Source organism: Podarcis raffonei, chromosome 12 (genome assembly GCF_027172205.1).
Source record: "Podarcis raffonei isolate rPodRaf1 chromosome 12, rPodRaf1.pri, whole genome shotgun sequence".
Classification (NCBI taxonomy): domain Eukaryota; kingdom Metazoa; phylum Chordata; class Lepidosauria; order Squamata; family Lacertidae; genus Podarcis; species Podarcis raffonei.
In genome coordinates this window covers 40451377-40476330 of record NC_070613.1, presented here as the reverse complement: position 1 = coordinate 40476330, position 24954 = coordinate 40451377, and the positions used below count along the sequence as shown (strand labels likewise).

Genomic DNA, 24954 nt, shown 5'->3' with positions numbered 1-24954 from the left:
ATGTGTGTATCCCTGGTGGGATGGGAAATCACACCACAAACAGCAGCTATGCATGCGACTCCGCATCCCAATTTACCAGCTGGAGCTGCAAAATACTGAGGTTAAAATCTCTGAATAGTGCCAATCAGCTGTTTGGGAGAGGGAGTGAGAAGAGCTGGATTGTCCCAGTCTCACTTCCTTGCGAAACCGCTGATTGGTGTGTGTGTTTAGATTGGGCCCAGATTGACCATTTAACATGTTGCCATAAGGGAGAAAATGCATCTCTTAAAAAGAGGACAAATGAGCACACAGATGTGCATAAAATCTGCATGAGTTAATCTAAATGAATAGATGAAAATTTAGAAATAATTACTATAGTTCAAGTCGGACTATGATTCATCTCACTATAGTAGTTAAGACTGTGAGCAAGTGACCTATATTGTCTGCTCAGCCTGCTGTCCTGTTATTAACTCTTTATGGTCAACTTCAAGTCTCCTTCTGTCCCTTCCTACAGTTTTTTGTCCTGAAACCAAACTTAGGCCAGATAGCTCTTCAAAAAGCGGATTATCCTCTGTGAAGCAAGACACACGGTCACCTTATTAGGGCATCATTTTTGTGCACAATGAGTATAATGTAACTTTAAAAAATTGTTTTTATTAAAGATTTTCCTGGGTTATAAAAGTACATACATCGTTTTTCTTTTCAGATTATCAATTCTTTTCTACAGATCAGTTATATTCGATGCAAGACTTTAATGTTGTATACAGTATAAGGTTGGGGGAGAAGAGGTGGGGAGAAGGAGGTAGAGAACTTTCATTCTTTTACATAGTGTATGTGTGAGGTTTTTGTGTCGGCGTCACTTGGGTAGGTTCTTTTCTATTCATTTATAAGTTTTCATTTTCATTGACATTGAGAGAGATTAGGGGGCCCAGAGCATGGTTGGTTGCCTTCCGTTGACTGCAGTGAGTTTGGTTTGCATGTATGAGGGCAGGAGTTGTTGGGTCAAGTTAGTCATATTGATTTGCATGCTGTCAGTGGGTTCCTGTTGCCTTGTAGGGCTATGTGTAATAAGGGGAGCCACACTGGGGTGAGGGCATCCTCTTTTATTTGTCCCCCTGCTAGTTTCAGTTTGATGGTTAGCTTTTCTAGAAAGGCTGTTTCCCATACAGTTTGGTACCAGTGGTCCATGTTCATTCCTGACAGGTCCCTCCAGTGTCTAGCTATGATGCTTCTGGCTGCTGAGAGTGGGTCGGTTATAAGCTATTTATAGTGTGAGTGTGCCTCATTGTCTTGGAAAATATTCAATAGGGCCGGTTGTGGGGTGGCTTCTAATACCTGTTTAGTTCTTTTGCATATTTCTTGTAGGACTGCTGTCCAAAAGGGTTGGGTTTTGGGACAATCCCACCACCTGTGCAGGTATGTGCCTGCAGAGGTGCAACCCGTCAAGCATTTTGGTGAGGTTCCTGGATGGGATGTATCAGCACCAACTTACATGGTGTTATGTACATCTATGCTATAACTTTGAGTTCATAGATTACTAAAACTAGACTACAGTCAGGCAGTACCTTTATCAAGATCAACCAAAACATCTCAAAATAGTGAACAAGCTTTCAAGTTCTCCAGAGCTCTTTATAAGGTTGCTAAGGGGTGGGGGGTAAGAAAAGTCTGGTTGGTGCTAAAGTCACAAAATCTGCATTTATTAACAGTGTTTGAGCAGATAATCCTCATGGGAAAGCCATGTCCTTTAAATACATGGTGTGACCTATGTGATTCTGTATGTTGTTTGGTTGTAAATCACAAGTACCATAATTCACAAATATTTTGAATTTTAAAAGTCTCTGCTAGGTCATACACTGATTTCAGGTTGCACCACTAATTGGTGCATTTATATTGGTTTTCAACTTCGCATTAAATGCACCTTTCCATTTTGTATAGTGTAGAATTCAAAGTAATGTGGAAGTTTACTTACCTCTGTACAAACTCTGCTGTCTGTCAATGGCTAGAAATATTTTATCTGAAGATGCCTTGGTGTGGGACTGTTGCTTAATCACTTCTGTTTTGTGCCTGTGTTGCGCTGAGGTCTGAGCAACACAGTGGCTTCTGTGGGGAGTGGCTTGGATGATGGCCTTTCTCCTCCCAGCACTGCAGATTTATAAGTTATGTACTGTATGTTATGTACTGCTGTAAAGGTGCGACTTATCTGTGTCATAGCTTGGTATTTTCATATACACACACAGGAGTATATTTTCTGGGTGCAAGTGACTACAAACATGCATCTTCATAGCACAGTATCTAGCTTTATATACCCAGAGAGTATTTTCATTAGATGTGACTGCCATCCCCTGAATGCTTTATGCGTCTGTACCATACATTAAACGTAATATGCACTCTGAATCAGACCAGACATGTAACTGTAAGCATTGCATCTTCTCTGCAAACAACCCCAAGGGCTTTGAGTGCTTTGCATGATTTATTAGACGATGTCAGTAACTTAAACACAGATTTTGACTCTGCGCTTTTGAAGTGGCTGAAAGTCCTCCGGTTTGGTGTGTAGAAAGAAAGAGGGTAAAGCACTTACTGTAAATTTCAGGCTCTACAATATGAAAGTGTGTCAGTGGGGATGATAGCAAATCAGGTTCTGTCTGGAAGAGATGTAATTGAATCTTCCAAACAAATGGCTGCATTTGTGCTTGTGTGCTGCATTTCCTCACCTCTACCATTTTATGTAGCGAACACATAATTTGAATAGACCACTCTTGGCACAGAGGGGGGAAATGACCAGCTGACATTTGTCATATCCAGCAGATGGTTCTGTACTTATAGTAATGGGATCTTGAATTTCACTTTCAGATGAAAACCTTGGGTGTTTGCTGTGCTGTCATACTATTGACAAGAGAAATGACAACTGAATCCAACCCTACATTTCATCTTTCTGTATTTATTAGTACTCCATAGATAGATAGATGATAGATAGATAGATATAGATAGAGATAGAGATAGATATATACATATGTATATATACACACACACACATACAGTGGTACCTCGGGTTACAGACGCTTCAGGTCACAGACTCCACTAATCCAGAAATAGTACCTTGGGTTAAGAACTTTGCTTCAGGATGAGAACAGAAATTGCATGGCAGCAGCGGGAGGCCCCATTAGCTAAAGTGGTACCTCAGGTTAAGAACAGTTTCAGGTTAAGAACGGACCTCCAGAACGAATTAAGTTCTTAACCTGAGGTACCACTGTATATATATGTATGTATGAAAAGAAAAGAAAATAGCAATGGATCATTAGGGTGATGGTACTAATCATCCATCCACTTTGCTCCTCTCTGGTCCTCGGATTGTGTGTAATATCTCTCCTCCTTAATCACAATATGTAGCCAAACTTTGTCCTGTGGTTATGAATTGTGGTTAAGGAGGAGAAACCTCAGCCACCATCTTGAGTTCAGGTGATACATTAAGCCAAACCTTGGCTTAACTTGCATTGTGCTGAAAGGACCAGGAGGAGGTAGAGCAGGTACAACCTCCTATCCAGGAACCAGTACTTTTGCATGGTCCTGGTAAGCAATAGTTTGGCTTACCATGACATGCGAAAGAGGCCATTGCTATATGTCAAATCTATTTGCAGCAGAATTATGCACTTATCTTTCCACTAAAGCAGTCTAGAAACTTTGGCTCACTTCCGCTTGTTTGGGGCTCCCAGTAAGAAAGAAGTAGGGATAGAAGAAAACCGATCTGTTCTTTCATTCTCTGTTAATATTTTTTATCTCTGAAAAGGAGCAACTTGGGGATTTAAGTTCAGTGACTGGTATTTTGGTGTGCCCACATCAATGTGCCTTGAATGCTTAGCATTTACATTTAGACAAGCATGAGGACAGCTGACTATATCCCATAGATCCTTCTGACAGTAAGATAGCCATGGTCCTTTCACAGCATTTGACACTAATTATCAGAAACATGTCAAGGAAGATGTCATCTGTTGTCTTAATCTTCCTGTCCTTAAATTTCTGTTCTGTAAAATCTGTGAGGATTTAAGAAGTGCCTTCAGGTTTGCATAAGTACTAACTCTTTGATATCTTCAGGAAGACCAATATATATGATCACTGGATTCTGATGTACATTTTCTCCATATACTGTCTTTTTTGGATCTGATCTACACACATATTAGGGTGTACTAATGTTTATGTTGCAATCCTGTACATACTTACCTGGAAAGTATGTACATACCTGTACATACTTACACAGTGGAACTTGATTCTGAGTAAACTTGCAGAAATTGCCCCGTTGAAGAGTAGTCAGTCCTTTGTGTTCTTGTCGTTTGTGCTCATCTTTCTTGCCATTGGGATTTTCATTGTACATGTGCATTCCAGTTGGTTGAATGCTGGGTATTTGCAGAATTACAAATGAACCACAGAAATCTGATTAGAAGGAACAAACTCTACTCATATCCTCCAACATACTGAGCCTCAAAACTGGGATGCACATCTTCTCAACAGTGCTCTCTTGACTTGCATGAGACATGCTTTTTCAGGGCTGTGCTTTCACAGCGCCCCAAAACACATATTTTGGGGTGCCACACGAGATTGCAACCCTGAAAAACTGCTTTTGAGGGGGCAATATATCAGAGCCCAAATGGCCACCGTACTCTTGTATGAGAAAATGGGATGTCCCGTTTTTTCCAGGACACTTGTGGGGTATGCTTTACTTTGCAGTGTTCTGCTAACAAACTATATACCAGGGGTGGCCAGCTCCCAAGAGACTGCGATCTACTCACAGTGTTAAAAACTGGCAGTTATCTACCCCATTTTGGGGGGTTCAGGTCAAAGTTGTTGAGTTTTTTTTAGGAAGGAAAGCCCTGTTTCTGGGAGTTCAGATCAAAGATGTTGAGCTTCTTTGGGGGGAGCCAGTGATCTACCATTGATCTACCACAGAAGTCCAGTCATCTACCGGTAGATCATGATCTACCTGTTGGACGTGCCTGCTATATACAAATCATCTACGTGGCCCCCTTTTCTGATGGTGTCACCCAGAATTGATTCACTCTATACAACCATTTCTAAATCACTTTAGTTCCAGCTCGCATTACAGCCATTTTCTTGTAGCTTCAGATGGGCTGTCTGCCCTTTTAGTTTATTCTTACATGACAGGTGTAAATTAATGTTTCTTTTAAAAGAAGGAAACAGTTTTCAAAACAATTGATTAACTGCTGTGTGGAATTTGTGTTTGGTTGTGATGAAAAAGGAGAGAGCCAACTTTTTCTGAAGTTTGCAGAACCATATTTTCTTTTCAGAGCTCAGCTTAGAGAAGAAAAGGTGTAACTGAAAGCAGCAAAACCATTTCCAAGACAGATCTACTGTTCTACAAATGGCACATTTCTCTTAGCTGCTGATTGAAAATTGTAACCATCTTAAATTGTAACCATGTTAAAAACAAGGTCATCTTCTGATAATAAAAATAAACAAAAAGTAAGCAAAATCGGTAATGACTAGTTACTTGTTAGAAACATAAGCACACCTACTGTAATGAGCTTAAAAACCAGCAGTTAGTGTTTACTGAAACTAAGATTATTATTTTTAACCACAACTACAAAAATAATCATACATAAGCCTAAGAATTTATATTCAGAGATTTAGTTGGGAATTTGGTTCTGGTTTGAAAGATAATGTGCATGTACACACAAAAATGATTTAGTTCATTAGCATACTTCTATTCTTCAGTCATTAAAAAGCTTTAATGCTCGAGAAATTACTTAGAATGTTACTCGGTTTTATGATTTACCAAGCACTGAAGATATAAATGGCCTTATCATTCTGGCATGTGTCATACTATATACTTCCAAAATGTAGTTATTGCACAATGGGAGGCATTCTGAAGTAGTGTTTCTTTAATCATTTGAGTACCAGCAAAGCTTGATTTTTGGATAACACGGTGACTATAATTAGTGTATTTATGATTTTGAATATGTTTGACAGGACTGCAACATTTCAGATTAAAGCCCTGTGGGTGTTTCCAACTTGTCAGAACTGTATTTTATATACTGATGTCTTTTTGTTACACAATTTAAGACACTTAGAAAATAAGCATCTAGTCTTTTCTGAACCAATTAGGAAGTAGGTGAAGACAGTAAGCGAAAGAAAGAAAAGAAAGGGGGAGTCTCAGGACAATATTCTGCTTGCTTAGATAATGAATATCCAATGATATCACTTGACAAATGATAGACAATTTCAAAGGCGAGTGACATCACTTTTCCTGAAGGAGCATCTCCACCCCCATTGCTGAGATCTAGCTCTGAGGGCCTTCTGACAGTTCCCTCCCTGTGTGAAGTGAGGTTACAGGGAACCAGGCAGAGGGCCTTCTCAGTAGTGACACCCGCCCTGTGGAAGACCCTCCCATCAGATGTCAAGGAAATAAACAACTATCTGACTTTTAGAAGACATTTGAAGGCAGCCCTGTTTAGGGAAGTTTTTAATGTTTGATGTTTGAATGTTGAATGTTGAATGTTTGAAGTTTTTAATGTTTTGTTGGGAGCCTCCCAGAGTGGTTGGGGAAACCCAGCCAGATGGGTGGGGTATAAATAATAATAATAATAATAATAATAATAATAATAATAATAATAAATAAATAAATAAATTTATAAAGTTGCTTGGAACCTATGGCTCAATAGACCTCGAGGAATGGAAAGCCACAACTCTTCTTTCTTGTAGTCAAACAACACAGAAGGCATAGATGGAGGCTAATAGAAAATGCATGGCAAAAAGATGAATGACGAGAAGGCATATATACCAACACATTTGATTCCAATGTAGAATACTTGCTTTAGTTCAACCTGACACAGACAAACACTATAACTAAAATTATGAGTAGCTAGTTTCACAAATATTGTAGTTTGTCTACCACCTCATCCCCACCCCAACTTTCCTACAGAGGTACCTTGAAATTTCAACCCTAAATTTGTTTTTCTCTCCCTGCTGCTGCCTCAGGGAGCACATCCTTCTACCTGCCTCATTCTTGGGTCAGAAATTAAGTTGTTTTCTTAAAAGGCTGTATTGTTAAAAAGGAAGAAAAGAGATGTGTGTGTGTGTTGAATGAACAGAATTTTCCAGATACCCTTTTACAGACGTCTCTGTATTTCAGATACACTGCTCTTGCACATTCTTTATTTGTGAAATATTGATCCCAGCCCACTAATTTTTCTAGCTTTATAGCAGCAAGAGTTGTGAAACATCATGAGCACTATAACTGTTTAGCGATCTTTTCCCTGCTTTTCTCTCTAGAGAACCTTGTAATATTTTTTCTCCAATGTCTATAATTAATAGCACCATTTCTATAGACCATAAAATAGCACTTTCATGTCATTTAGATTAGATACTGGCTAACCTACACTCTGCTGAATGTTTTTTAGTCATCATTTCGGGCGATTCAAGCAGCAAATTTGACATCCGTGTATGTCTTCAGTTTGACAGAAAAGATTTTGAAGGTAATGTTCACTTCAAAGTAGGCCAAAAGCAAAATAAGTGGTTGCATTGAAATTGAGGGAATATACCATACTTCCTAATACCTTCATTTTTCATGCTTTCAGGTTTCACATGAGTTTGTGTGTGTGTGGACTTGTAATACTTATTGCAAATACTTTTGCCACCACAGACAATAATTTCCTGTGAACTGATAAGGACCAGGGTGAAGAACCTGATTACTAGGTGGACTGATCTTGTAACGCTGAATCCCATCGCAATATCTTTAAGGTCTATTGTTAAGTAATAGTGATTTATCCCATAAGATTTTTAAACAATGTGTATTATTTGAATGTGACATACTAAATCCATTGCCCATGTGATCAGTGTTGTGAGCAGAAGGTCCACTTGTATGCCAGGCAGTTGCTTTTACAAATATCAGTCCCAGAAGTCAGCTGGGATTTGGTGCTGTTGCTTGAGTTCAAGCATTATTTACTTATTTAATTTGAAATATTTGTATGCTTTTTAAAAAAACAAAATGTTATCCAACTGGTTTACACAGTAAAAGTGGCTTACAAACTTGTTTTGATAATGTTGTTTATACTCTCATTGTGTGAACTTTTATGTGAAGGTCTTCCACCTTTGAGCAAAGGAACACCACCCTCCCCCCTTATGTCGGTTCAAGAGCCAGTAGAGTCAGTTCTAGAGCCAGTGTGGTGTAGTAGTTAAGAGCGCTAGACTCATAATCTGGTGAACCGGGTTCGATTCCCCGCTCCTTCACATGCAACTGCTGGGTGACCTTGGGCTAGTCACACTTCTCTGAAGTCTCTCAGCCCCACTCACCTCACAGAGTGTTTGTTGTGTCGGAGGAAGGGAAAGGAGATTGTTTGCCGCTTTGAGATTCCTTCGGGTAGTGATAAAGCGGGATATCAAATCCAAACTCTTCTTCTTCTTCCTTGAATAGCAAACCCATCCTGGAAGCACAAGTTAGTCTTCCCTCTGAAATTCTGCACAGCTTCCATTGGCTTAATAAGAATCACATTGCTCTCTCTCTGGGTGTGAATGAATGTGTGAGAGAAAGATATTGTTATGAGTGTGTAGATTCTAGAGTTTAATTAAGGCTTGAGGCATCAGAAGCAAATTAGGAGAGGCTAGTCTCTTGTGTGAGACGATGGCTAGGCCCATGTGTGCATTTGAGCTGTGTGTTAGACGTTTTTATTCTTCTGGAATAAGCATGTATGAAAAGCTATGTTCGGCAAACTACCTTAACCATGTATTAGACACTTTTAATAGGAAATAAACATGTGTTAAGAGCTAATTAAATCAGATAATTTCCTTTTGAGTTGTTGGCCTGGAGATGAGCCATCTAGGCAACACAAAGGATCAAAGGGGAATCTCATTCGCAAATGAGTTGGTTTTCTTCCTTCCTCAACTGAGAGTTTAGTTTAAAATGCCAGTGTTTTAAGAGAGAGTTTTGGAATGGCAGTTAGGAGTTATGTAAAAATGAAGTTAGTAAGCTGTGGGCTGGAGAGAGAGAGAGAGAGAGAGAGAGAGAGAGAGAACGAGGGAACAAGGATGTTGCTGTGCCTATGAGAGAAGCCAGAACCTCAAGGGGTGTGAATGCTGTGTTTCCCTCAGTTGTAGGCTCCGGTTGTATGTATGTGTAAACAAACCATATATCTTAAAGACACCACAGTCTCCCCTGTGCCTCATTGTCCGAAAAGAAGCACAGACCCCAGGTGGAACTCCTTGGAATCTTGCATTGCTGTGGATATTGAGAGTGGAGTACAACAAATTGTTGCAGAAGTTGTATGCCACCCCCCAACCCAAGATTCTAGGGGGTTCTAGGTGCTTACCAAGGGTTGTGTTTCCATTGGGAATCCAGGCATGTCAGCAACTGTAGTGCTTTAAGATATAATATATATTTTACACCTATATACACCTGGAGGAAGAGAGTTCACAGCACTACATCTCCCCACAGCAGCACAGCACTGGAATTCAAGGCATCCTGCACATGACTTCTGTTTCTCTGCCCCAGCCTGCTAAGATGGTTCTGCCCCTCATGGCCTCTGCCTCCAGTTCTGCCCATTTTTATTTCTTGTTCCCAGAAAAGCCCTGCTCCAAGCAACTCCTCCCCATCAGTCTGCTCACCCTCGCTATTCCAAGGCTGGTTTTTAAAGTTAGCAATTTTCCTGCAACTTTGCCTTCATCACTCTGCATAACCTTGACAATCTCTGGAGGCACAGACCCAATGATTTCTCTATGATGGGACATCAACACTTTTGTTGTGTTAATGGCCTCAATACCAGGTGAGGCCCTGGTCTGTGTTTTTCCACTGGCATGGGATCTTTCCTTTAATACTCCAAATATTATCTAAGTTCTACCATCTTCTAACACCCACTAACTCTAGATCTGTAACTATGTTTATACCACAACAGAGTTAGCTAAATTATGATTGGGTGAGTTGTTTTTGTTATTATGGCTGGTCATTTTCAATAAATTTTAAAAAAGAAAACCCAACACCTCCCTCCAAAGAGTGAGAATCCTATATATCCACCCTTCAGTGGCTGCTATGTTTCTTCAGCTTCTGCTGCCTCCTTCCCCCATCTCCAGGGTCATCTTTCTGAATTCTTCCTCCTTTTCTAAAAATACATATAAAGTTTTAGATGCCAAGGGATCCTTGCACAATCCATGCTAACTTCATCTATGACAATGAAGACAATGAAGATATTCAAACAATGTCAAGGTGCTCTTCATCATATGTTTTTCTCAATTGCAGAACTAAAATTTGCAGGGAGGGACATTTGGTTTGTTTGCCAATTACTCTACAGGCATGCCTCTTGATCTTTTGTTCCAGTCAATTTCATGTAAGTTTTAGTTTTGCACTTCTTTTCTCTTTTGCTCCTTAGCCCCACTTGAAGGTGCAAAATGAAGTGAGAGTGAGAGGGGGAGAATGGATTTGTTTTCGCTAATGTGCTTTCATCTGTACCTAGCAACAGCCAGTGGGATGGTGTTGAACAGCCATTGTGTCCTTGCCTTCATACCATATACTCTTGTGAAAGTTCTCTAAGCCTTTGATCCTATATGCACTTAGTTCAATTTGCCTGTATTTAAACTAAGACTCTGGATTCAACATACTGTAGTAGGGGAAGAGGACTGCCAAAGCCTCCGCTAGCTGTTCACAGTTGCAAAGTGGGTGACTTGTCTTGTGCCTTTTATAAGCATATGTAGGAGAACATCCTCCTCTTTGCCCTGGGACCTTTAAATCCTGATCCTTATTGTTTTCTATTTTTCTTCTGCTCTCCCTTTTGAAGAGAGCAGATAATTCTGCACAGGGACTATGTTTTGAGCTGAGCCAAGGGAGGCAAATCCAACAGCATTGGCACCACCCGTTGACTTACTCATGTATGGGCTGAGGCACAAGCCAAGTCTGCAACACCCACTTTCCAACTGTGAACAGTTAGCGGAGGCTTTGGCAGTTCTCCTCCACTACTATGCTGAATCCAGAGTCTCAGTTCAAACACAGGCAAATGGAAGCTGAGCTGCTGCATTGCATACTAAGAGGGAGGTTTTGCTGTTGCTGTTGGCACTAGAGGTGGGGGACAGACTGAGTGTGCTTAATAAATAATGAAGAGGTCCCTGGGATCACGGACTACCCAGGAAGTCAGATGACAAGCCTCTGATCCATCCATTTCCTATTTCTAATTTAATATAGTCCATGTATGATGATACTTTAGGCAAGAATTATAACACCTAGCGTTATAGTCTGGCTTGGACTGTAATTAATACTGGAGAGTGATGAATGAGTTCTTTACCATATACTGCCTCTGATGCTATTAAAGTCAGGCAGGCAGCGGTGTAGCTAGCCGCTCAGGCAGGGCACGCTGCGTGGAGCCTCCCTGCCACCTCAGCTGTAGGGTGGTTGAGTGGGAGGCAGAGGGCGGATCCAAGCCCCACGCTGTCGTTTTGGGCAGCGCAGAGCCTGCAGGCGCCTGAGCCACCGCGTCACTCCCAGGAGAGACATGTGGCTTGGGTGCACTGCAGGCCCGGTGGTAAGTGCCACCCCCATGGTGTGGCACCCAGTGCCCCCCCCCCCGCTACACCTCTGCAAGCAGGTGGGATGGTGTATGTTGGGATACTGCCGGGGAGACGGGGGCATCAGGCAGGCCCCTAGCTGCCTCCAGCCATTGGCTGGCAGCCGGTCTCCCTTGGAACAGGATCAATTAGCGACACGAGCCTCAGATACGTTTAGAGACCCATGCATGCTCTCTCAGCAGAGTACGTAAATCTTATCACAGCAGAAGAGGCGGACAGAGAAATGTGTAAGCATATTTACAGCATTTATTCAGCATAGTTCAGGAATAAAGGAAAACATGTCTGCTTCCCTTCGTCTCTGGCAAAACAGCAGAAACACAAAAGCTATATACAAAATGGAAGTTTCCAGCAGGCTGTGCTGGAAATGTAAACAGGCATGTGACACACAATAGTCATGCCTGTCCCTTTTAAGGAGGAACGAAACTATATCCTAACAGTGTATTGAGGCATTTTATTTTTCTGTGTTAGTAGTACCGGAGTGACCTAATTGGGGCGTATATGGAGGTCCTGGTGGGCTGCCCATACGACAAGACCTTCTCCCTCGGCCTCGCTGATGTGGTCCAAAGGAAAGCAGAGCAATGTGTTTGGCACCAGCTTGGCTGCAGGAGTTGCCAGCAGGAGGCGTTTAAGGCACCATCCAACTGACTTAGGGACTCCACTCTAGATTTCTGTAGGGTTTACTCCTCAGCCTTTTCTTCTACCCAAGATATATTGGCTTGGTTAAAACATGACACTAAACTATAGTTGCGTAAACACTGAACAGGCATGCTTCCAATACTGCCTTTGAAACTACAACTTTCTACAACAACTTTGTCTATAGGCATCCCATTTCTTTCTATGCTGAAGAGGAAAAAAGAAAACACAAGTTGTTGTTTTTTAATAAAAGGATATTTCACCCCGTTTTATGATAGTCACATCCATTTGCCCCATGGCACCCTGTTAGCTGCAGTAAAACTTCGCTTTTGCAAATTGACAACATGGGACGGGCTTTTCCTGTTTTCATGTCATGTCAATAACTATTCTGTCATCAAATGCAACCTTTTGACTAGCTTTGTGTAATATTTTCATCCTAAGAGGTACAGGTACCTGCAACTGCAGCGGTGAATGTGTCCTATACACAAACCGTTAACAGGCAGTGCAGAGATAAACAACAGCAAATATATGTTTGTTCATTTTTCTTGTCCCCCCCCCCCATCTTTCTGGAACCTTCGGAAGGCTTGAAGAACTTAGGAATCCATAGACCTCTGTCACTGCTTCTCCTTGGGACGTTGACCTCCATTTGGTGCAAAAACCCTCACAGAAGTTAAAGCTCCTGTATTCCCATAGTTATTTCAAAGCTCCTTCTACTAATTCAATTTAGAGCTTCCTACCATAATTATTAAGCCTGCTTTTCCAAAGTGACAATATTTGCTATATTGACAGGTGCCAGAGCTTTTCCCTGGGAAGAAGTGTATTTTCAGCTAGCAGAGACTAAATGATTAATACAGTATTGATCGTCTGGAGTTTTCACATTGAGATTTGCCAAGCCAATGGCTGCCATACCTTATCGAGAGTCAGCTCTTTGACAGGCCTTTATTTGATGCCTGATACCCATCAGCTCCCTCATACATTCTTAAATAAGATTTATGTAAATTCTGTGGGCAGAATCTGATGCTCAAAATAACACAGCTACACAGAACACATTTTTTTCCATGTTGCAATTTTGAACAGATATGTGTCAGTTCTTAAAGCTCACGTACATGCTTTTGCAGCTTCTGCATATCTTTAGTGTAAATGTTTTTTAAAAAAATGAATATCCTTATCTCATTCAGTTCAAGACTCTTCTAAAGCTCTAATCCATACATTCAAATCCAGTTATTTCAGCTTCCTTCCAGGTATGGCAAACCAGCCTCTAAGATGCACCTAAACTAAGTAGATCAGAATCTAACACTTAATATCAACCCTTCAAACTCCACATCCGGCTCCTGTGTTGCTTGGTTCTTGTCTCCTGTGTCCTAGTTTATATACTCCACATTTATAAACCAGTTTGTAGTTGGCTTGTTTGTGGGGGTAGGGACACAAAACCATAGTTAGAATTAATCACAGTTTTGTCCTGGGACTCAGCTATACAGCTGCAAATATAATGTTTAAGTGTGTTTTAAGTGCATTATACAAATGTGACACTAGATGGCGATGGTGAGCTAATGGTAAATTCTATATATATTTAAAAACATTTTTTAAAATAGCATTTTCACAGTGCTTTTTATATATGTCTATATTCAGCCCTGGTTTAGATGAACAACAAGCAGCAGTGATTTCAAAATGGAAGCAGAAAGTTCTCATTGCAGCTGTGCCTGAGAAGGAAGTGGAGAGAATATGCAACAGAGGCGGTTTTTGGGTTGTGCAATCGGTGTGCCTACACTGGTTGCTGTGCTGCAGGGGTCACCACAACAATGTTGGTAGAGGGTGCCAATTTTTAGTGTTGCACAGGTTACCACTGAAGTTTGAGAGCCCAAAGTCTACCAATGCCTGCAGCAATTATTTCTTGGAAGCCGCCCAGAGTGGCTGGGGAGGCCCAGCCAGATGGGCGGGGTATAAATAATAAATTATTATTATTATTATTATTATTATTATTATTATTATTATTATTATAGCAATAAACAGTGGTCTAGTAGTTTGACTCCTGAAGAGCATTCAGATGTCTGTACGTGCACAGTTTTCAAGGCATTATGGGGTTCAAACAGAGAGACTGGTTATTATTTAGGCCTGTAAAAAAATAGTGAAGCAATGGCAGCAGCTTTCTTGGTTGCTCAACATTTGGGGTGGGAGGAATAATCTATACATCAAAGGAATGTCTAAATAGGAAAAATTGCCAAAGCAACATAGCAGTCTGAAAATATTTGCAGTAGACTTTGTACATAGTCTTACTGTGTGTTCTCTCCTTTCCTTTGAATAATAAAGCCATTTCTGAAGAAACTGCAGAATGGCAACTAAGTGATCCAATGACATTTTCTTTGAAATAGCTAGCTCCGTGGTTTCAGCCACCAGAAATATAGTAGCGTGCAAGCGTGTGTGATTTTGTACTTAAAATGTCCCCTTTTGGGATATACCATGCTCCATTTTTGGGAGAGCTGTTGGAGCCAGATCAGCTGCGATATGCAGCTGGACTCTATTTGCAGCATGGCTGCATTCATCTTATAAAAATTTCCACATTCCATCCCAGATAATTCTTCATGAATGCTGTTTATCTGAGGTGCCCTCTTGTTTTTAATCTGAGGCAAGAGTTTAGCGCTCTGGGTGTCACTTTTGGGGGGAAATGGGAAGCATTTTAATAGAAATCACTGCTGTTCCATAGGCATGTGGGGCTTGTAGAACAGAGCTGAATATCACACACACACACACACACACACACACACCTGGAATAGCCAAATGGTGCCCTTCAGAAGTTAATAGCATAAAATTTCTATCAGCCCAAGCCAGCATGGTCAATGATCAAGAATGATAGGAATTGTAATTCAACAACAACAGCTGGAGGGCACCTCCTTATTAGCTGCCCCTGAAATAGATAAATCACTTCAGTATTCTTTCTTTAAAAATATTGTTGTGTGCAAAATAGTTGCCCATGGACACCGCACTCATGCCAGGAAAACTGATTTACTGATTTGGTAAGCATCAGGCTCTATATTGACATGTTTCAGCTGCTTCCTGAGCTTTCTAGAATTTAAGAAATAGAAAGGATGTGAAGAGGTATACGTTTTCCTGGAAATATGTACTGGAGTGTGTAAAGTTTCTGATGCAATTCCCTTCCAGATTCACTAACAAGAATTGTTCTGCCATGGATTTCAAGAGCAACCATTAAGTGCAGGTGGAGGCAGGTCTTGCTTGCTTGATTGCAGAATGCTTTTCAGTTTAGTTTCGCTCTGTCAGATAAAAGGAGGGGCATCCATTGTTTCCACAATGTAACACTCATTGGCATTGAATTCTGCGTGCAGAGGGTGGGGGGGGGAAGAGAGAGGATTTCGCTGATCTGCTTTTTTGCAAACCAGTAGTGATAACTTCAAACAAAAATAAATAAATAGAACAAATAGCATTTAGTATACTGCTATCTGGAAAAAGAGGCCAACATTCTAAATATAAAGTGCAATTCTTGTCATCTGGGCTTTCATGAGTGCAGTGAGTATTCATGCCTCAGAAATGTGTTTTTGAACTGTGAACAATTTTGGTATCGCTATCAAGCAACTGACACGAAGGAAAGCAGCAAAAACACCACAAATCTGTCTTATGTTTTGACTTTCTGATTTTCCATCTTGCATTCTCTGAAAAGCATTTTTTTTTAAAAAGCAAACAAAACCCCCACCTTAAGTACTATATAAGAAAAGTGCTCCAGTTCAATCTTTATGCAAAATAAAGGTAACACAGTGTACCGAAAATGGGTTCCTGACAAAGATCAATAAATGCCGCGTATAGGAGAGCAAAGTTATCAAAATGCAAATATTTCAAACAAAACAAAATTTAACAATTGCCAAGATAAGCTGTTCGCTCAAAGTGTATTGTGGACATTTTCTAGTTTACATAAAGTAATTAAATTCAAGCCTGAAGAATTCAATTTTTCCCCTCCCAAAGATATTATTGGCAGCATGATTTAATGTGGTGTTAAGGCTTGGAAAATGTTGCCTGTTTGAAGGGCACAGGAGTATTTATTACAAAGCTGTTGTTTGAAAGCTGACAACTTTTGCAAGCTTTCTTATGGGGGGGGGGAAGCATTCACTAATGACTGCCAGAAAATAATATACCATTATATACCTAAAAATACAGGTTGACATTTTCATCTATAGTATTTCTTTAGTGATGTGGGATGGGAGAACTGACCCGTATGACTCTGCACAGCATGTATGGAATCTGCATAGAAATAATTACAGAGTGGTTCCACACGCTTCTTGAAGAGACCTCTGAGGCAGGCGACATGAAGTATTTTTCAGTTTTGTTCCCTTCTGTGGAAGCTTTGTGGCATGCGGTGTGTGCTCACTAGATCAGGGGTAGGCAACATAAGGCCCATGTACCACAAGCGGCCCACAGGGGTCATTTAACTGGCCCACAAGCCATCCCTGAACCACATGTTGGGTGACCTTGGGCTAGTCACACTTCTCTGAAGTCTATCAGCCCCACTCACCTTACAGAGTGTTTGTTGTGGGGGAGGGAGGGAAAGGAGAATGTTAGCTGCTTTGAGACTCCTTAAAGGTAAAGGGACCCCTGACCATTAGGTCCAGTCATGACCAACTCTGGGGTTGCAGCGCTCATCTCGCTTTATTGGCTGAGGGAGCCGACGTACAGCTTCCGGGTCATGTGGCCAGCATGACTAAGCCATTTCTGGCGAACCAGAGCAGCGCACAGAAACACTGTTTACCTTCCCACCGTAGCAGTACCTATTTATCTACTTGCACTTTAATGTGCTTTCAAACTGCTAGGTTGGCAGGAGCAGGGACCGAGCATCGGGAGCTCACCCCGTCGCGGGGATTCGAACCACCGACCTTCTGATCAGCAAGTCCTAGGCTCTGTGGTTTAACCCACAGCGCCACCCGCTTCCCTTGAGACTCCTTAGGGTAGTGATAAAGTGGGATATCAAATCCAAACTCCTCTTATTCTTCAAGCCGCCTGCTTGGTGAGTCCCCGTGCGCTGCGCTAAAGCGGCGCAACGCGGCGCAGGGACTTGCTTCCACGGTGCTGGAAATCATGTCTGCACATGCTCAAATGCCGAAAATTGCATCTGCGCAGACACAGACATCGGAAATCGTATCTGCACAGGCGCTGGAAATCGCAGCCGTGCACACGCAATCCGGCCCTCAGAGGGATCTCCACCGGAGTGAACCGGCCCAGGTGAGGTAAACCTTGCCGACCCCTGCACTAGATCCTTAACTTGCATATCATCTCTCATATTCCCCGAGGGGAAGATCAGGACCAGGGGGATGTTTATTAACTTCCCATCACCCTCTTAGGGCAGATCCACAGCATATATTTAAAGCACACCCAACAAACATTTTAAACTCATGATTTCCCTTCAAAGAATCCTGGCAACTGTAGTTGCCCCCTTCCAGAGCTATAATTCCCAGTACTCCAAGCAAACTACATTTCCCAGGATACTCTGGGATAAGCCCATGCTCTTTAAATGTTTGCTGGATGTGCTTTAAATGTGGGGTGAATTGTGAAGAGTGAATTGCGGATTCTGGGAATCAGTTCAAATGAAACACAAGAATAGTGATTAGGCTGAACCTTAAAGGCCATTTAGTTAATCCCTTTGCCAATGCAGAAAATCATCTTCTATTTGTTATTGAATTAACAACAACAACAACAACAACAACAGCAACAAGCAGTTTTTTTTACTAAGAAAAGTTAGATTTCTTGAGACGTCATTTAGCTTGTTTTACTATTTGAGACCCTTCTTAACTCCATGTAGATTTTCCTGCAAGGGAATTTTACTGAAATTATGTGGGTCAAAAGCTCGCAGGAAAATCCAACCTCTCACAATATTTTGTTTCTGTGTCCCAGTACTAATACAGTGGTGCCTCGCAAGACGAAATTAATCCGTTCCGCGAGTCTCTTCGTCTTGCGGTTTTTTCGTCTTGCGAAGCACGGCTATTAGCGGCTTAGCGGCTATTAACAGCTTAGCGGCTTTAAGAAAAAGGAAACAAACTCGCAAGAACTCGCAAGACGTTTCGTCTTGCGAAGCAAGCCCATAGGGAAATTCGTCTTGCGGAACGACTCAAAAAACAGAAAACTCTTTCGTCTTGCGCGTTTTTCGTCTTGCGAGGCATTCGTCTTGCGAGGTACCACTGTACAGTGGAATGTTCAGAGTATTGATATGGCAGTTTAACAATACAAATGCTAAACTGCAATTAAAATCAATAACTGACAAACTGTGGTTCTGCTTTGAAATACTAGAATAAAATGTCTCTTAGAAGGTCATCATTCTATCTCTATCCAAAAGGTCATTTTAAGAAGACGGAAGGTTTTATTCAAATAGTGAGAGTCAAGATTTTTGTTACTTCCACATCCATACTACCATCACCGAGACTTATTTATAACACATCTGTAAAGCCCCCACCCCGAAATTGCACCTCTGGTTATAGCTTTGGCCCAAAATACTTGTGAAAAATAATCCTGCAGTTTTCTCAAGGCTGCCTGTTGTTGTTGTTTAATGAACAACAACAGTATGGCTACATACCTCTTTCTCTCATTTGTCCAGTCAAAATTCTCAGCTCCCCAGCAGCTTCTCTTTCTGCATTCCTCCTCTCCCTTGAGTAGCCATGCTGCCAATTAATTCTGCCCTCCTCAATTCCTAGTTTGCAGCTGATTTTAATTTTAAGAATATGTAAGGAACAAAAACCATGGAACTTCCCACCACAAGTAGTTTGGTCCTTTCATCTTTGGGGCTTCAATAGACAAACTACACACTCTTTGCTACGCAATGCTCTCAGCAGGAAGAGTCAGTAAGCTGAGTTCCCTCGCTGCAGGAAGCCAAGTTACAGGGAACCAGGCAGAGGGCCTTCTCGGTAGTGGCACCCGCCCTGTGGAACGCCCTCCCACCAGATGTCAGAGAAAAACAACTACAGTGGTACCTCGGGTTAAGAAATTAATTCGTTCCGGAGGTCCGTTCTTAACCTGAAACTGTTCTTAACCTGAGGTACCACTTTAGTTAATGGGGCCTCCCGCTGCTGCCACGTCGCCACCACGCAATTTCTGTTCTCATCCTGAAGCAAAGTTCTTAGCCCGAGGTACTATTTCTGGGTTAGTGGAGTCTGTAACCTGAAGCGTCTGTAACCTGAAGTGTCTGTAACCCGAGGTACCACTGTACTAGACTTTTAGCAGACATCTGAAGGCAGCACTATTTAGGGAAGCTTTTAATGTTTGACGGACTATTGTATTTTAATATTTTGTTGGAAGTCGCCCAGAGTGGCTGGGGAAACCTAGCCAGATGGGCGGGGTATAAATAAATTGTTGTTGTAAATCAATTTTAATAACAACAACAACAAGTATAAGCATGCTTGAAATTTAAATCTATGAATTGGCATGGAAAAATATGTCTTTCTATGATCAGTTGTGAAGTAAATGCGGATCTTCTGGATTCTGAATAATGGATATTAACAGCAAAATCCTTGAGCTGCCGTAACTCTTTGTTTGTTATCATGTTGTAGCGGATGAGGGTTTCTAGGCCAAGTTGCCCAGATGGATCTGCTTTCCTCGTGGGAGACAGCTAGGTGTTACACTATTGCAAGTCAGTGGGATCCATCTACAAGCCTATTTGTTTAAAATACCCTACATTCTTAGTGTTGTTTCCATGAAAGTATTATATTCATTTATTCCTTATTGCTCAGTCTATTGGGATCAGGATAGCAGCAGTACTCTACTGTCTTGTTAAATAGGTAAAGGTAAAGGTACCCCTGCCCATACGGGCCAGTCGTGTCCGACTCTAGGGTTGTGCGCCCATCTCACTTAAGAGGCCGGGGGCCAGCGCTGTCCGGAGACACTTCTGGGTCACGTGGCCAGCGTAGCACACGGAAACGCCGTTTACCTTCCCACTAGAAAGCGGTACCTATTTATCTACTTGCACTTAGGGGTGCTTTTGAACTGCTAGGTGGCCAGGAGGTGGGACTGAAAGACGGGAGCTCACCCCGCTGCGGGGATTCGAACCGCCGACCATGCGATCGGCAAGCCCTAGGCGCTGAGGTTTTACCCACAGCGCCACCCGCGTCCCTCGTCTTGTTAAATAGGCAGCACCAAAACAGCTATGCGGTAGAAACAACAACAACCCAAAAAAGGAAAGTTACCTGAAAATTTGTTTCCCTCAGAGAATCTTAATATTTCTTCAGTGCTTTAGATGCCTCTTGGTTCTGCCAAGTCCCTCTGAGGTTGCCTCATTTCTGCTCTATGTGCTCTCAGCTAAAGTAGTCTTAAGTGCAACGTTGCCAAGAAAAACGCTGGGTACTTAACTGCAATATGTTTGATGTAAGAGCTCTTACCTTACATAAAATGTCCCTAGCAAACCTTTCTTAAATTACCTTAGCTTGAAGAAGTTTCTTGAGGCATCTACGTGAAACTAGGGCACTAACATTAAGCTTTTGACGCTAAAGCTGGAATTTGAATTAGTACTTGCGTTTTGAATTATTTGCCTTCCTTCAGCTAATATGGCTCTGATCTGAAGTTTTAAATATTTCTGTTGTTAACCCCTGTGCATTCAGACACTATCGAAGGAAATGTTCTTTTTGTGTTTTCTCGCTTATTATATAAACTCTAAATTGAATGAGTCAGTTTTCTCATTTCCCCCCTCATATAAATATTTTCCTTTGGGTTGATTCTCCTGGGAAAGCTAATTATCAAAGATATTTGTCTGACAAAGGTATATGTGTCAAGAAGGGGATTAGAACTCAAAGTCAATTTCAGCTGCACACAGACACGATCACTCTTCTGTTAGGAAGGCCACTTCACAAAAGACGTATTTCCCATAGGGAAGTTATTTCTGTGCAGTAAGTGCCATAGATTCTTCATTATAGCTTGAATATACGTGTGTTCAAGCACACATGGCAGAAAGTGTGCTCATATGGCAAAATAGAAACTTGTGTATTTACCACCCAGGTTTCACATAGTTCCCCGCAGAGAATCAACTCCCATGTTGGAAATGCCATATTGTGTGAATTAAGCCAGGAGATACCATAGCAGCCACCTTTCCTCCTGTGCTATTGCAGAAGCTGGGTTGGGCACCAGCTTCTATTGGCAGGACTCACTGTTTTGAGATCTTGAGACTGTTAACATTGCTGTAGTCCTTGGCAAACCACAGAAATATTATGATAATGGTAGCCTTTTGTTACAGAAGTAAACCAACAGTCACTAGCAATGTGCATGAACCAAAAGAAAGCTCATACAGATATTCAGAGAGCAACATAGGTGCACCTGGTTTGAAACAGTGTAGTTTTAAAAGACTTTAGGGAGGCCCTGCTGTTTAGGGAAGTTTTTTATGTTTAATGCTATACAGTGGTCCCTCAGGTTACAGACGCTTCAGGTTACAGACTCCACTAACCCAGAAATAGTACCTCGGGTTAAGAACTTTGCTTCAGGATGAGAACAGAAATCACGCAGCGGCGCGGCAGCAGCAGGAGGCTGTATTAGCTAAAGTGGTACCTCAGGTTAACAACAGTTTCAGGTTAAGAACGGACCTCCGGAACAAATTAAGTTCTTAACCTGAGGTACCGCTGTATTGTGTTCTTAATATTTGATTGGGAGCCGCCCAGATTGGCTGGGGAAACCCAGCCAGATGGATGAGGTATAAATAAATTATTATTATTATTATCATCATTATATATGTAGGTGCGGCCACTGGAAACTCAGTTGTATTCCCTTTCCTTGTTTCGCAGTGAAGAAGTGGGCAAACCTCTTCTCTACTTCAGTTGCTTTCTTCTTCACTCTGCCCCCCCCCCCAATTACCCAATGTCTGTACTACATTTACAAAATTCTCTGTTACCTCTCAGGAAAGACAGCATGGGGGAGAGTAAAAGATGACTGATGCAATTAGGCCAGTTCAGTTATTCAAAATCTTATCCATGCAATGCAGCTTAACAACTCTGCCTCACCCGCCAAAGGCGACAGTCTCGTGAAGGATGTAATATCAGACTAGGGATGTTTACAGAAACAGCCACAGCATTCCTGCAGCAATATCACTGATTGTGGGCTTTCCAGAAGCATCTAGTTGGCCATTGTGGGAAACAGGATACTAGATAGATGGACCCTTGGTCTGATCCAGCGCGGGCTCTTTATATCTTGCCACATGTCTCAGCTGTTACACAGGAATGATTTCCGGAGAGTTGTAGTACAATGTGTGTGTGTGTGTGTGTTAGTTACATGTGCTGTTGATGCAAATATTCCATTACAAGTTGTCTCCTGCTTATTCTCCCTGTTGCTCTCTACCTCACTGCAGTATAAATTTTAATGGCTCGGAGAGAGCAGAAGCATCATTCCATGTGTGGAGGTATCGTCCCTTGAGTATGTTTGCCAGTACTGCTTTATAATGAAATACAGTAAATATCGCATACACAGTCATTCCATTTTGGGTCTTGGCAAGCAATAGCCATACAGATTAACATGAAAAACATTTAAAAAAACATGCTTAAGGCCATATTATCTTCAGAGAGGAAGCTATGTGGAAGCCTTTCTTGACATATTGACTTAATAGCAAGTATAAGTGTGTATGTATTCTAAAGACCAAGTTGCATCATTTAAAACATATAATAATATCAACCAACAATGGAAAACCATATGTATTATATAACAGGCTTCCATCTATTAACTGCAGCCTGTCCATTCACAAGTGTATGCAGAAATGGATGAACTAAACTTAAGATTGGAAAAATGAGAAACTAAAAGGAACCAAACTTGACAGATTTCCCCATCATCATCATCATCATCATCATCAAACCTTTATTGGCATCACCTACAAACATTCAGAATAAATAGGCCAGTGCGATCTCGTCGCCATTTCAACAGTACAGTCATTTGCCAAAGGGAAGAAGAGGCGAGCAATCTATTTCATCTCTGTGGGTCTCCAGCAAGGGCAGGATCCTGTAGTGTACTTCGGTGACAAAAAAAAAATCAAATAGAGTAACTTACCTACTGTCTTGATGAGCTCCTGGTCTCTCCCCATCTATTCCTTTGAATTTTTTTGTAGCAACATCACTAAGAACTCTATCAAGCTATCATCTGTCTGTCTGTTGCATTCTCTCCAGTTCCCCAAGTGGTGATAGGTTTAGGGCCAGTGCTACCTATCCCCCCTTTGGCTGGAAGAGCACTAGACCTAAATGGTAATTTTGTAATATTTTGTAACATAATGTAAATGCATTTTTTTAAACAATTGCATAAGTAAAGTAAAGTGGAGGCATAAGAGGCACTCATGTAAGGGAGGAGATCCATTACCACATACAACAACAATTTATTAAATTTCTATAACATCCTATACCCATAGAACTCAGGGCGGTGCACAACAAATGTAATATCCCTCCAAAGAGGGCCTGCACACACAATGTATGTTCAGCAACTCAGCACTTTCTCTCTCTATATGCCTCTGTCTCTTCCAAACTGTGAAACTGGTGCTTCTTCATGCACACTTGCACTTGCATACTTGATGTGTGCACCAAAGAGAAGATTCAGTTCAGTCCCTGAATTGGTGTTTAAAGAACAGCCTGGCTATTTTGTCTCGGGGGGTCCTTCTGTGTCTGCATTATCCCCACTCCATTACTGGAAAATTATTGAGGGGAAATGGCTATAACATTTTTTATTGTATTACATAAGTGGATAAAATTTGTCGGCATAGTACCCCTTCCAGAATGAATAAGACCTGCAAAAATACAGGTGAATAGGTCCAGGTTTTGCTGTCCTGGGTATCATTAAACGTTTTCTAAGGAAACATATATAACTTATGTTTATTTTGGGATAGACCTAGATGAAATCTGCAGGCAAAGCCACCATTTCTGAGGGAATAAATTGTGTCAAATGTTAGAAGTGGTTTTCTTGAAAGGTCAACCTTTACAGATTTGGGACAGGTAAAAAAGAAGGGACTTAATCTCCCCCATGTGTTTTGTTGGCGAATTGCAAACATGAGAACAATGTTCCTTGGTAAAGAAACAAAACAAAAATGTCAAATCACAGACAAATATATTCAGGTACTTTTGTGCTAGGCACCTATAACAGCGTATGGGAGGCAGGGAGGAACTAAAATAAATTCACATTCTGGGGACTCAGCTACATTGGCAAAGAAAAAGCGCATTATATGCGTTGTATATGCATTATAACACTGTGACACCAGATGGCGCTGAAGAGTTCCGTTTTTGCTAACCCAATTTCCCTTATAAAGTTTACAATGCGTTTAACTGAAACGCTTCTTTGATGTGTCTAGATCCAACCTGGGTAAAACAATTCCCTCTGATCATTCTGATGTGTCATTGAAGACAACACAGGGAGACAGTGAGTAATAAGAAGTAGTAGAACAGTTATAATCAATAACTGCAGAAATTAATGCTGCTTCTTGCAAGCAATAGTGCATTTCTTCCTTATGGTAACCTTAAAGACATTTAATTTTGCTTTTAGCAGAAACTTGCCCGTAGAATTTGTTTGAAACCTGGATATGTGAGGCACCAAAAAGTGCTTCAGGAATCCCTGCTTCAACTCATGCTGCCTCATAGAGATTCTGCTTCACCCATGACAAGCCTTCTGGGGCACCCTGCTTTGACTTAGGATTCATCCAAATCTGATATGCACCCTGAGTAACTACCCTCTGCTCTTTACCTGGTCACTTTCAGGTCCCTTTCCTCGCGTTCTGAAGTGTGTCTCTGTCAAGAATGCACACACAGATTCCCATCTATTTCCTCTTCATTAAAGGTAAAGGTACCCCTGCCTGTACGGGCC

General features: G+C 41.4%; 1 protein-coding gene and 1 long non-coding RNA gene across 12 annotated transcripts in view; one reads left to right on the top strand and one right to left on the bottom strand.

Annotated features, from left to right (window-relative positions):
- ZNF385D (zinc finger protein 385D) overlaps nucleotides 1–24954 on the top strand; it is a 551565-nt gene that overhangs the window by 341180 nt on the left and 185431 nt on the right. The window lies entirely within an intron of this gene.
- LOC128424132 (uncharacterized) lies at nucleotides 22958–24914 on the bottom strand. Its single transcript, XR_008332930.1, has 2 exons — nucleotides 24835–24914; nucleotides 22958–23125 (listed from the first exon to the last, which is right to left on the bottom strand). It is a non-coding gene; the product is annotated as an uncharacterized LOC128424132 (long non-coding RNA).